Here is an 11,900-nt window from a genome sequence, read left to right on the forward strand (position 1 = left end):
ATTACATAACCTGGGCTCCCGTCACCTCAGTGCAATGCACATTTCTATGTAGACAGGAATATAGAGGCTTCTCTTGAAAATGCATGTCGCCTGGCTGCCATGCTGTAGCACTGGCCACAATAAAGTGCAATTAACCACTTCGTATCCGGGCCAAATATCCGACACTTCACTCCGTGTAAAAATACACTTTTTTTTGGTAGGAAATTACCTAAAACTCCCAAACATTATATATAGATATATCTATCTATCTATATGTATATGTATCTATCTCTCTCTCTCTCTCTCTCTCTCTCTCTCTCTCTTGCTATCTCTCTCTCTCTATATATATATATCTATATATATATATCTATAGATATAGATATATATATATGTAGCGCCGGCTCCTGAAGTGCATTCACTATTTTTTTCCCCTCCATTTAACGTTCCTGAAACCGCAGTTTGGTTTTGGGTTTAATTACACCAAATTATGGTCTCAGTACCAATCTGGCTGGATTGCACTGTGTTCTGCTTGGCCATAGGTGGCGCTGTCATCGCTGGCAAGTGTGAGAACGCAGTTCAGCTGGGCGCATTGAGTGCCATTTTTCTCTGAGCCAGCCAAACGGGAGTGTCATTCTGCTGTGCATTCTGGGAGAGGGTACTGACATCACGTGCTTCTGGGTTCTGGTCCAGAAGATCTTTCTGTCTGTTTGGTCCCGGTCGTCCTGACCAGCCCCCGTGGCTCTCATGGCCTGGGGTGCGGATCCATCCAATTCTGAGTCTCGGGGCTGGATAGCCCGAGGCCAAGTAACTGGAGGGAGGTTTCAGAAGGTGGTCCGGTGCTGTCTCATCTGTGGAGTGGCCCAGCAAGTCTCTATATATATATCTCCCTCTCTCTCTCTCCCCCCCCTCTCTCTCTCTCTCTCTCTCTCTCTCTCTCTCTATATATGTGTGTGTAGTGGCGGGCTCCTGAAGAGCACGCGCTATGTGTTTTCAAAATTTAACTTTACCCAAACTACAGTTTGGTTTGGGTCTATTTGCCTAAATTTGACTTCTGTGTCAGTCTGACTGGGCTGTGAGATGTTCAGCCTGGCCACAGGGGGTGCTGTCTCTGGTGGCAGGCGTGGAATTATGGTCTGGTGGGGCATTTAATTTACTCTCTCTCAGAGTCAGGTCAGTGGGAGTGGCCCTCCCGCTGTGCCCTCTGGGAGAGGGTATTTAAGATGCGGACATCACGTGGTTCAGGGTTCCGGTCCAGTATGCTGTGCTGATTACATGGTCCTGGTCCTCCTGACCAGCCGCTAGGAAAGCTATGGCCTGGGGTGTGGATCCACCCGACTTTGATGCCTCGGGGCTGGCTAGCCCAAGGCAAGGGAACTAAGGAAGGATTCCAAGATGGGTGGCTGCTGTTCGGGAGAGACCCATTGAACTTCAAGCATTCAAGGGGAGGACTCTTTAGAAGAACACCACGTATGGGTTGGTTTTCTTAACAAGAGCCTGGAAGGGCTGAAGTAACCAAGACAATCCTGTCTTGTGGATATCGCCAAGCTGGCTGAAAGATCCAGGTATCCTACAAGTGTTCTACAGCTTAGTTTCCCTACATGTTCTGCAATAGTGATGGACGAACTTCCGACGGGACGTTTCGCGAACGCGAAATGCGAACGGACCCAAACGTTCGCGAAACAGAACGTTCGCCGCGGGCCCCATTGACTTCAATGGGAGGCGAACTTTGCAAACCTTCATGTCGAATTTGCGGCCACGTGGTAATTATTAGGGGGTAAAACGTAGTCCCACCATCTGGACAATGACATAATACATGTATGAGGTGAATTTGGGATCGATAACTACAAGCATTTTTATTTTATTTGGGAAATTGGTCTAACAATTCAGGACTATGGAGCTAATGAAGGCAATGGAGGAGAGGGAAGGTCAGGGACCAGGGTAGGCAAAGAAGAGGGTGCAGGAGATGATCACCAGCAGCGTGACATACCGGAATGACACATGCACCGTGATAGAGGCATCTGACAGCAGCACCGTAATACAGAGCACTGACAGCAGCACCGTGACATACAGCGCTGACAGCAGCACCGTGACATACAGCGCTGACAGCAGCACCGTGACATACAGCGCTGACAGCAGCACCGTGACATACAGCGCTGACAGCAGCACCGTGACATACAGCGCTGACAGCAGCACCGTGACATACAGCGCTGACAGCAGCACCGTGACATACAGCGCTGACAGCAGCACCGTGACATACAGCGCTGACAGCAGCACCGTGACATACAGCGCTGACAGCAGCACCGTGACATACAGCACTGACAGCAGCACCGTAAGCAGCCCCAGGAGGAAGTCAGCACAGCACAGGGATGGTGTGATCCCCTCATAATAAGAACCCCCAGGAGGAAGTCAGCACAGCACAGGGATAGTGTGATCCCTTCATAATAAGAACCCCCAGGAGGAAGTCAGCACAGCACAGGGATATCATAAGCAGCCCCAGTAGAAATATGACACCGCTCAACCTCTTCAAAGAGGAGGGTAGGGGCATATAGTACGGTGTGCTTTTTTGGGTCAAGGAAGTGAGCCAAATGAATTAAGAAGGTCTGTGTGCTTGATTAAAAAAATAGTTTATAGACATATACATGGTCTACTGGTCACATGTGTTGAATTCCTCCGAGATCCATGCCTCATTCATTTTTAGAAATGTGAGGTAGTTAACACTGTGGTGAGCTAGGCGAGTACGCTTATCGGTCACAATCCCCCCTGCTGCGCTGAACGTCCTTTCGGACAGGACACTGGATGAGGGGCAAGCCAACAGTTCGATTGCAAATTGGGCAAGCTCTGGCCAGAGGTCAAGCCTGCCCACCCAGTAGTCTAGGGGTTCATCACTCCTCAGAGCGTCCACATCGGCCGTTAACCCAATGTAGTCGGACACCTGACGGTCTAGGCGTTCCCTGATGCTGGATCCGGATGACACCTGTCGATGGGTCGGCTGAAAGAATGACCTCATATCCGAAGTCACCAACACATCTTCAAACCGGCCTCTTCTTGCAGGCGCTGTTGGATTGGTACCCGCAAATCCTTCTCTGGGAGTGGGAATTGCTCCTCTGCCAGCGCACGCAAAAGCAGAATGCAGCATTTCTCGAAGCAAGGCCTGGAAGTGCTGCATTCTGACAGCCCTCTGCGACGGCGGTAACATTTCCGCCATTTTGTGTTTGTACCGGGGGTCTAAGTACGTTGCCACCCAGTACTGGTCCTTGACCCTCATGCTTTTTATACGGGGGTCCCTATTAAAACACTGGAGCATGAAGGCCCCCATTTGCACTAAAGTGGAAGCGGTGTGGTGGCCTGGCTCCTGCTCATCATCCAGGATAATGTCGTCCTCTTCATTCTCCTCTCCCCATCCACGCACAACAGGGATCCCAGAAAGGTTTAAAGCATGCTCTTCTTGCTCCTGCTCATCCGCCCCGGCACCATCCTCCTCTGACTCCTCATCAGACTCCTGTTGTTGACTTGTCTCAGATAGAGTAGCCCCCCCTGGGAATTCATCCAGCATTGCGACTTCCTCATCTTCCCGCTCCTGCTCCTCCACAGCCTGATCAATGACACGACGCAATGCACGCTCCAGAAAGAAGGCATAAGGTACCATGTCACTGATGGCGCCATGGCTGCGACTGACCAGTTTGGTGATCTCCTCAAATGGCCGCAGAAGTCTGCATGTGTCGCGCATGAGCAGCCACTGGCGCGGTGAAAAAAAACCCAGCTCCCCAGAACCGTTTCTTTCGCAGAGTTCATACAGGTAGACGTTAACTGCACGTTTCTGCTGGAGCAGCCTATCAAGCATATAGAAGGTTGAGTTCCATCGCGTCGGGCAATCGCAAATAAGACGTCTGACCGGCAGATGGTGTCGCCGCTGAATGTCAGCAAGGCGAGCCATGGCCGTGTAAGATCTTCTGAAATGGGCCGAGATTTTCCTTGCCTGCCGCAAGATGTCCTGGACCCCAGGGTATTTGACAAGGAATCGCTGCACGACCAAGTTTAAGACGTGTGCCATGCACGGCACGTGCGTGATTTTGCCCTGTTTCAATGCGCTAAGCAGATTGGCACCGTTGTCACACACCACTTTACCAACTGTCAAATTGAGCGGTGTTAGCCACTCATCTGCCTGTGAACGCAAAGCTGAAAGGAGTGCCGGGCCAGTGTGGCTCTTTGCTTCCAGGCACAACAGACGCAGCACGGCATGGCAACGTCTCACCTGGCATGTGGAATAGGTTCTGGGGAGCTTGGGCGGTGCAGTGGAAGAGACGCTAGCAGCGGAAAAGGAGGAGGCAGCTGAGGAGGAGAGGGAGGAGGATGGAGTAGGAGGAGGAGAAGAAGAGTCAGGCCTGCATGCAATCCGTGGCGGTAAAACCAAATCTACACGGGTGCCACGGGTTACATGCTTGACGGCCGTCAGAAGGTTCACCCAGTGGGCAGTAAAACTGATATACCTTCCCTGCCCGTGTTTGCTAGACCACGTGTCTGTGGTCAGATGTATCTTGGCACCGACACTGTGTGCCAGAGATACATTCACTTGCCGCTGAACATGGCCATATAGCTCTGGGATGCCCTTCTCTGAGAAATACTTCCTTCCTGGGACCTTCCATTGTGGTGTTCCAATGGCCACAAATTTGCGAAAGGCCTCCGAGTCCACCAGTTTATATGGCAGTAGTTGGCGGGCTATGAGTTCTGACAAGCCAGCCGCCAACCGTTGGGCAAGAGGGTTATCCGGCATCATCATTTTTTTACGCTCAAACATTAGGCCCACGGAAGCCTGCCTTTTTGCAGAAAAATGTGAGCTTGGCGTGATGGAAGGTGGAGTGGAGGACAATTGTGAGGAGAGAGGAGAAGGAGAAGTAGAAGACGAGGCTGGACGGTGAGAGCCTGCAGTGTGGCTTTGTGTGTTCCGTTGCTCCCACTGGGCTCGGTGATGGCTGCTCATGTGCCTTCTTAAGGCGGTCGTCCCTAGGTGAGTATTGGGCTTACCGCGACTAACGCGTTGACTGCAAAGATTGCAGATGGCAACGCTATTGTCAGCAGCGGACACGTTAAAAAAAGCCCACACTGCGGAGCCATGTGCCGGTGTCCTGGGAGCGCCAGATGTGACCGTACATGGTCGATGACTCGCTCCTGATACATTTGCAGTCTGCTTTGTCCCTGCTGTGCAATGTAAGTCATTGCTGCTTCTCCTCCCTATCTGCTGGTCCATATCTCCCTCTGAACTCCCCTCCTCTTCCTCTCTTGTGGGCACCCACGTGACATCACTAGACACGTCATCATCAACGTCACCTTCCCCACCGCTATAAGTAGAGATCTCGGAGTAGGCAGCAACACCGGGGACCAACCTCCTCCTTGGGCTGATCTGGGTACTGGCGTCAGACTGCTGAGTAGCGCTTGTTGCTACCTCCTCTTCCTGATCCAATACCAAGAGTGGCTGCGCATCAGAAATGTCCTCTTGATATGGATCGGAAAATAATTCCAGTGACTCAAGCGGAAGGTATGTGGTGGTGGTGGTGGTGGTCGTGTTGTTGGTGGTAGTGTCTTTGGGGGTGCACATAGCAGAGAGTGAAGAAGAGGGTGCAGATCGAGAGGATGAGGAGGGTGCAGAAGAGTAAGGCTGAGCGAGCCACTCAACCAAGTCTGGTGCATCCTTTAAAGTAATTGAACGCACCTTCTGCAACTTCCCACTTTGGCTCAAGCCTGTTGCTCCTGCCCTACCCCTACCACCCCTGCGGAAGGGCCTGCCTCTTCCTCTGCATGTCATTTTTTAAATGACCCTGTGACAAAACTCTTAGTCCCTATACCGCTGAAGGACTGCTGCAGTATAGGTGAGCGGTCAGCAGTGGTGCACGTCAACCCTATCTATTGTGGACCTATAGCGGTCCTTACAGAACAGCAGACTGTACCGCACTCAAGCCTATGTACCGTAGCACCCTATACCAAGTTACCAGTCCTTATAAGAACTTTTGTGGACCAAGCAGGTTGTGTATTAGTGTTTAGCAGACTGTACGTCAGTCCCTATACCGCTGAAGGACTGCTGCAGTATAGGGCAGCGGTCAGCAGTGGTGCACGTCAACCCTATCTATTGTGGACCGATAGCGGTCCTTACAGAACAGCAGACTGTACCGCACTCAAGCCTATGTACCGTAGCACCCTATACCAAGTTACCAGTCCTTATAAGAACTTTTGTGGAACAAGCAGGTTGTGTGTTAGTGATTAGCAGACTGTACGTCAGTCCCTATACCGCTGAAGGACTGCTGCAGTATAGGTGAGCGGTCAGCAGTGGTGCACGTCAACCCTATCTATTGTGGACCTATAGCGGTCCTTACAGAACAGCAGACTGTACCGCACTCAAGCCTATGTACCGTAGCACCCTATACCAAGTTACCAGTCCTTATAAGAACTTTTGTGGACCAAGCAGGTTGTGTATTAGTGTTTAGCAGACTGTACGTCAGTCCCTATACCGCTGAAGGACTGCTGCAGTATAGGGCAGCGGTCAGCAGTGGTGCACGTCAACCCTATCTATTGTGGACCGATAGCGGTCCTTACAGAACAGCAGACTGTACCGCACTCAAGCCTATGTACCGTAGCACCCTATACCAAGTTACCAGTCCTTATAAGAACTTTTGTGGAACAAGCAGGTTGTGTGTTAGTGATTAGCAGACTGTACGTCAGTCCCTATACCGCTGAAGGACTGCTGCAGTATAGGTGAGCGGTCAGCAGTGGTGCACGTCAACCCTATCTATTGTGGACCTATAGCGGTCCTTACAGAACAGCAGACTGTACCGCACTCAAGCCTATGTACCGTAGCACCCTATACCAAGTTACCAGTCCTTATAAGAACTTTTGTGGACCAAGCAGGTTGTGTATTAGTGTTTAGCAGACTGTACGTCAGTCCCTATACCGCTGAAGGACTGCTGCAGTATAGGGCAGCGGTCAGCAGTGGTGCACGTCAACCCTATCTATTGTGGACCGATAGCGGTCCTTACAGAACAGCAGACTGTACCGCACTCAAGCCTATGTACCGTAGCACCCTATACCAAGTTACCAGTCCTTATAAGAACTTTTGTGGAACAAGCAGGTTGTGTGTTAGTGATTAGCAGACTGTACGTCAGTCCCTATACCGCTGAAGGACTGCTGCAGTATAGGGCAGCGGTCAGCAGTGGTGCACGTCAACCCTATCTATTGTGGACCGATAGCGGTCCTTACAGAACAGCAGACTGTACCGCACTCAAGCCTATGTACCGTAGCACCCTATACCAAGTTACCAGTCCTTATAAGAACTTTTGTGGAACAAGCAGGTTGTGTGTTAGTGATTAGCAGACTGTACGTCAGTCCCTATACCGCTGAAGGACTGCTGCAGTATAGGTGAGCGGTCAGCAGTGGTGCACGTCAACCCTATCTATTGTGGACCTATAGCGGTCCTTACAGAACAGCAGACTGTACCGCACTCAAGCCTATGTACCGTAGCACCCTATACCAAGTTACCAGTCCTTATAAGAACTTTTGTGGACCAAGCAGGTTGTGTATTAGTGTTTAGCAGACTGTACGTCAGTCCCTATACCGCTGAAGGACTGCTGCAGTATAGGGCAGCGGTCAGCAGTGGTGCACGTCAACCCTATCTATTGTGGACCGATAGCGGTCCTTACAGAACAGCAGACTGTACCGCACTCAAGCCTATGTACCGTAGCACCCTATACCAAGTTACCAGTCCTTATAAGAACTTTTGTGGAACAAGCAGGTTGTGTGTTAGTGATTAGCAGACTGTACGTCAGTCCCTATACCGCTGAAGGACTGCTGCAGTATAGGGCAGCGGTCAGCAGTGGTGCACGTCAACCCTATCTATTGTGGACCGATAGCGGTCCTTACAGAACAGCAGACTGTACCGCACTCAAGCCTATGTACCGTAGCACCCTATACCAAGTTACCAGTCCTTATAAGAACTTTTGTGGACCAAGCAGGTTGTGTATTAGTGTTTAGCAGACTGTACGTCAGTCCCTATACCGCTGAAGGACTGCTGCAGTATAGGGCAGCGGTCAGCAGTGGTGCACGTCAACCCTATCTATTGTGGACCGATAGCGGTCCTTACAGAACAGCAGACTGTACCGCACTCAAGCCTATGTACCGTAGCACCCTATACCAAGTTACCAGTCCTTATAAGAACTTTTGTGGAACAAGCAGGTTGTGTGTTAGTGATTAGCAGACTGTACGTCAGTCCCTATACCGCTGAAGGACTGCTGCAGTATAGGGCAGCGGTCAGCAGTGGTGCACGTCAACCCTATCTATTGTGGACCGATAGCGGTCCTTACAGAACAGCAGACTGTACCGCACTCAAGCCTATGTACCGTAGCACCCTATACCAAGTTACCAGTCCTTATAAGAACTTTTGTGGACCAAGCAGGTTGTGTATTAGTGTTTAGCAGACTGTACGTCAGTCCCTATACCGCTGAAGGACTGCTGCAGTATAGGGCAGCGGTCAGCAGTGGTGCACGTCAACCCTATCTATTGTGGACCGATAGCGGTCCTTACAGAACAGCAGACTGTACCGCACTCAAGCCTATGTACCGTAGCACCCTATACCAAGTTACCAGTCCTTATAAGAACTTTTGTGGAACAAGCAGGTTGTGTGTTAGTGATTAGCAGACTGTACGTCAGTCCCTATACCGCTGAAGGACTGCTGCAGTATAGGGCAGCGGTCAGCAGTGGTGCACGTCAACCCTATCTATTGTGGACCGATAGCGGTCCTTACAGAACAGCAGACTGTACCGCACTCAAGCCTATGTACCGTAGCACCCTATACCAAGTTACCAGTCCTTATAAGAACTTTTGTGGAACAAGTGAGTTGTGAATGTTTAGCAGACTGCAGCAGAAGGGCAGCAGTCAAGTATAATATCCTTTCTATATTTGGAAGAAAGAATATTATACATGTACAAGCCTATTACTGTACCACTGATACCAGTCCTGAAAAGAACCTTTGTGGAACTAATAATAACAGCAAGTCTTTAAAATTACCCTCACTGCCTGACAACACTGCTTCCTTCCTGTCCCTATACAAATTGGCAAAAAAAGAGAACGATTAGTGGTTACTGGAACAGCTCTTTTGTGGACCTTGATAGTAACAGCTAATGATGATGATGATGATGATGATGATGAAAGACTAATCTGGCTGTCCCTGTAGCATACACCGTCCTTTCCCTTTCTCTAAACTAACAAAAGACACTCAGGCTGCTGCAAGAATCAGCAGCACAGCAAACCTATCAACACCTAACACCTATACCAGTCCTGAAAAGAACTTTTGTGTACCAAATAGCTAGTGGTTTATCTCTCCCTACTCCACACAGGAACCTGTCCCTATCGTAACAGAAGAAAGAATGTAAAATGGCCACCGGATCGGGTGTATTTATAGGTTAGGGGGAATGTACAAGTGTCCATGTGCTGTCATGTCTCAATTGGCTGTCCTGTATCACATGATAAACGTGTCACCAAAGGTTAAAGTTCTTGTATACATTAAACACGTAAGTCCGCCGCGGCGAACGACGGAAAAAGGCGTTCGAACGTGCGGACCGCGAATGTCGGAAATTCGCCGCGAAACGACCGCCGGGCGAACCGTTCGGCCATCACTATTCTGCAACATTGTCAGTGATAAAGACTTTGTTCCTGAGTAAACACCTGGTTGGCTGCTAGGCCTTGTGAGAAAGGGACTGTCCAATCTGAGTGTTCATCCAGCTGTGAATGGCTATTCTCTGGATGCAGTCAAAGTAAGCAAGTTCTTTAATGTTTTTGGACTTTGACATTGAGAGTACCTGAACTTCCCTTCCAACCCTCTGATCCCAAGTTGAAAGACTTTTCAATGGTTCGAGTTTTTGTAAATAAAATCCATTCAAGTGGATCTATTGTCAGTCTCAAGTTGCTGGGCCATCTACCACGGGACATCCCCTAGACGTGAAACAAGGAGAATGAAAGGTAATGGTAAGCCCAAAAATAACCAGCAGCTCCTTCGGGGGTTACATATATCACTTGCGATACACATGTTTATTCCCTTTGTGTGTATTGGAACAAAACAAAAAAAGGGAAAAAAAAGCAAACGGACATAATGTCACACAAAATTCCAAGTGCGCACACACATTTGTATGGGTGCGCGAGTGCACACGTTCGTTTCAGAACTCGTTTGCCTCTGTCGGGGACACTGCCCATGCCCATTGGCATTAGCGGAATGGGAATTAGCCATTGCTGCACAGAGACTGGCATTAGCACTGTGAGTTCTCTGACGTTCTGCCTTTCCCCTCCCTCGTCTTCTTCCTTTCAGGTGCCTGATGATGCTCTTGTGTTGCTGGTTAGTGTGCCACCTGCTGGTTCGGATGACCCAGAGGTTCCTGATGTTTCAATCGCATCTACACAACATACTGTTGGTGAGTCAGGTAATTTGTCTTTATTATTAAATCATTTAACACATTTTTTGACAGATTTAAAGGTTGGGTCCCTGATCAATCACAACTGCAGTGTGGCACTGTCTCTGTTTGGCAAGACTCCAGTGCTGCAACCCGGGTTCTTGCTACTGCCTCTTCTGTTGCTACTGGATCTATTCCTGCTGTGCCTGTGCCAATTGCTGCTTCTGTTCCTGAGAGTTGTCTGAGGGAAGCACTGACGTGAAAACTTTTGCCTTTAGGTTTTCATTTAAGTCCTTCTGTTAAGGGAAGATCTGGAATGAGTATTATATTGATATTTTATCATTGTTGTCCTCTAAGGATGTTCGTTTTGATAGGAAAGATTATGAAAAAAATAAAGATGATACGTGCAGAGCCGCCCCACGTTCTTTTAATAATTGGTTGCAGGCTTTCTGCATATACGCTGGTGTGATGGGTGAGAAACATCCGGAGTGTTGCTGTGGCTTATTCCAACATTTGGAGATTATTTTGGAGGCCTATAAACACTTTAATGGCCTTTCTTGGTTTGTCTACGACGAGTTTTTTTATCGAAAGATTTCTGTTCATAAATCTTTATGAAATTATCTGGCATCCCTTCATGCCTCAGTTTTTTCTCTGTAAGGCCCCTTTCACACATGCGGACAGTATGTCCGTATTTCATCCATCCGTTTGCGGATGAAATACGGACATACATGCATCCCTATGGGACAGCGGATGCACATCCGCAGACACCCGCTATTGTCCGCCTCCGCAACAGTCCGATTCTGCAGATGGAGGAAAATCCTATTTTCTATCCGTCTGCAGAGTGGATCGGATGAGCACGGACAGACGGTCCACGCTCGTCCGATCCCCATAGAGGAGAGCGGAGAGTTGACAGGGCGGTCCCTGCACAGTGTGCGGAGACCGCCTTGTCCGTCGCCGGCTCAGCGGGGACAACGGAGCGATCCCCACTGAGCGAGCAGATCATCGCGGGGCGGATCATTACTGATCCGCCCGTGTGAAAGGGGCCTTAAACAGGCATTGAGAGGGTATAAGAGACAGCATACTTCTATTGATTCTAGATTAAATACATTTTATCTTCAAATTTAGAACGCATTTGTGCAGTAATTTCCGAGGTTTTTTTTTTTTTAGTACATATGAATATTTGTTGTTTAATGTAGCTTTTAGCTTCTGTTTTTTCGGAGTGTTCAGAATTTCTGAATTGTTTCCTTGCAATTCACATGGTTCTTCTGTTTTTTTTTTTTTTTTCTAATTTGGTTCAGCTTTTCCTTCATCACAGTAAGGCGGATCAGTTGGGACGGGGTCGCTGGACCACTCTTCGGCATTTTCCTGGTTCTCATATGTACTAAAACAAACTTCAGAAGTGACCGCACAAATGCGTTCTAAAATTGCAGCTGAAATCTGTTCAGTTTCCCTGCTTCGCAAGTATTTGGCACTTCACCCAGCTTTAGGTGCTCTTCT

This window comes from Lithobates pipiens, unplaced genomic scaffold (genome assembly GCF_037356315.1).
Source record: "Lithobates pipiens isolate NorthernLeopardFrog02 unplaced genomic scaffold, aLitPip1_a1.2 Scaffold_23, whole genome shotgun sequence".
Taxonomy (NCBI): Eukaryota; Metazoa; Chordata; class Amphibia; order Anura; family Ranidae; genus Lithobates; species Lithobates pipiens.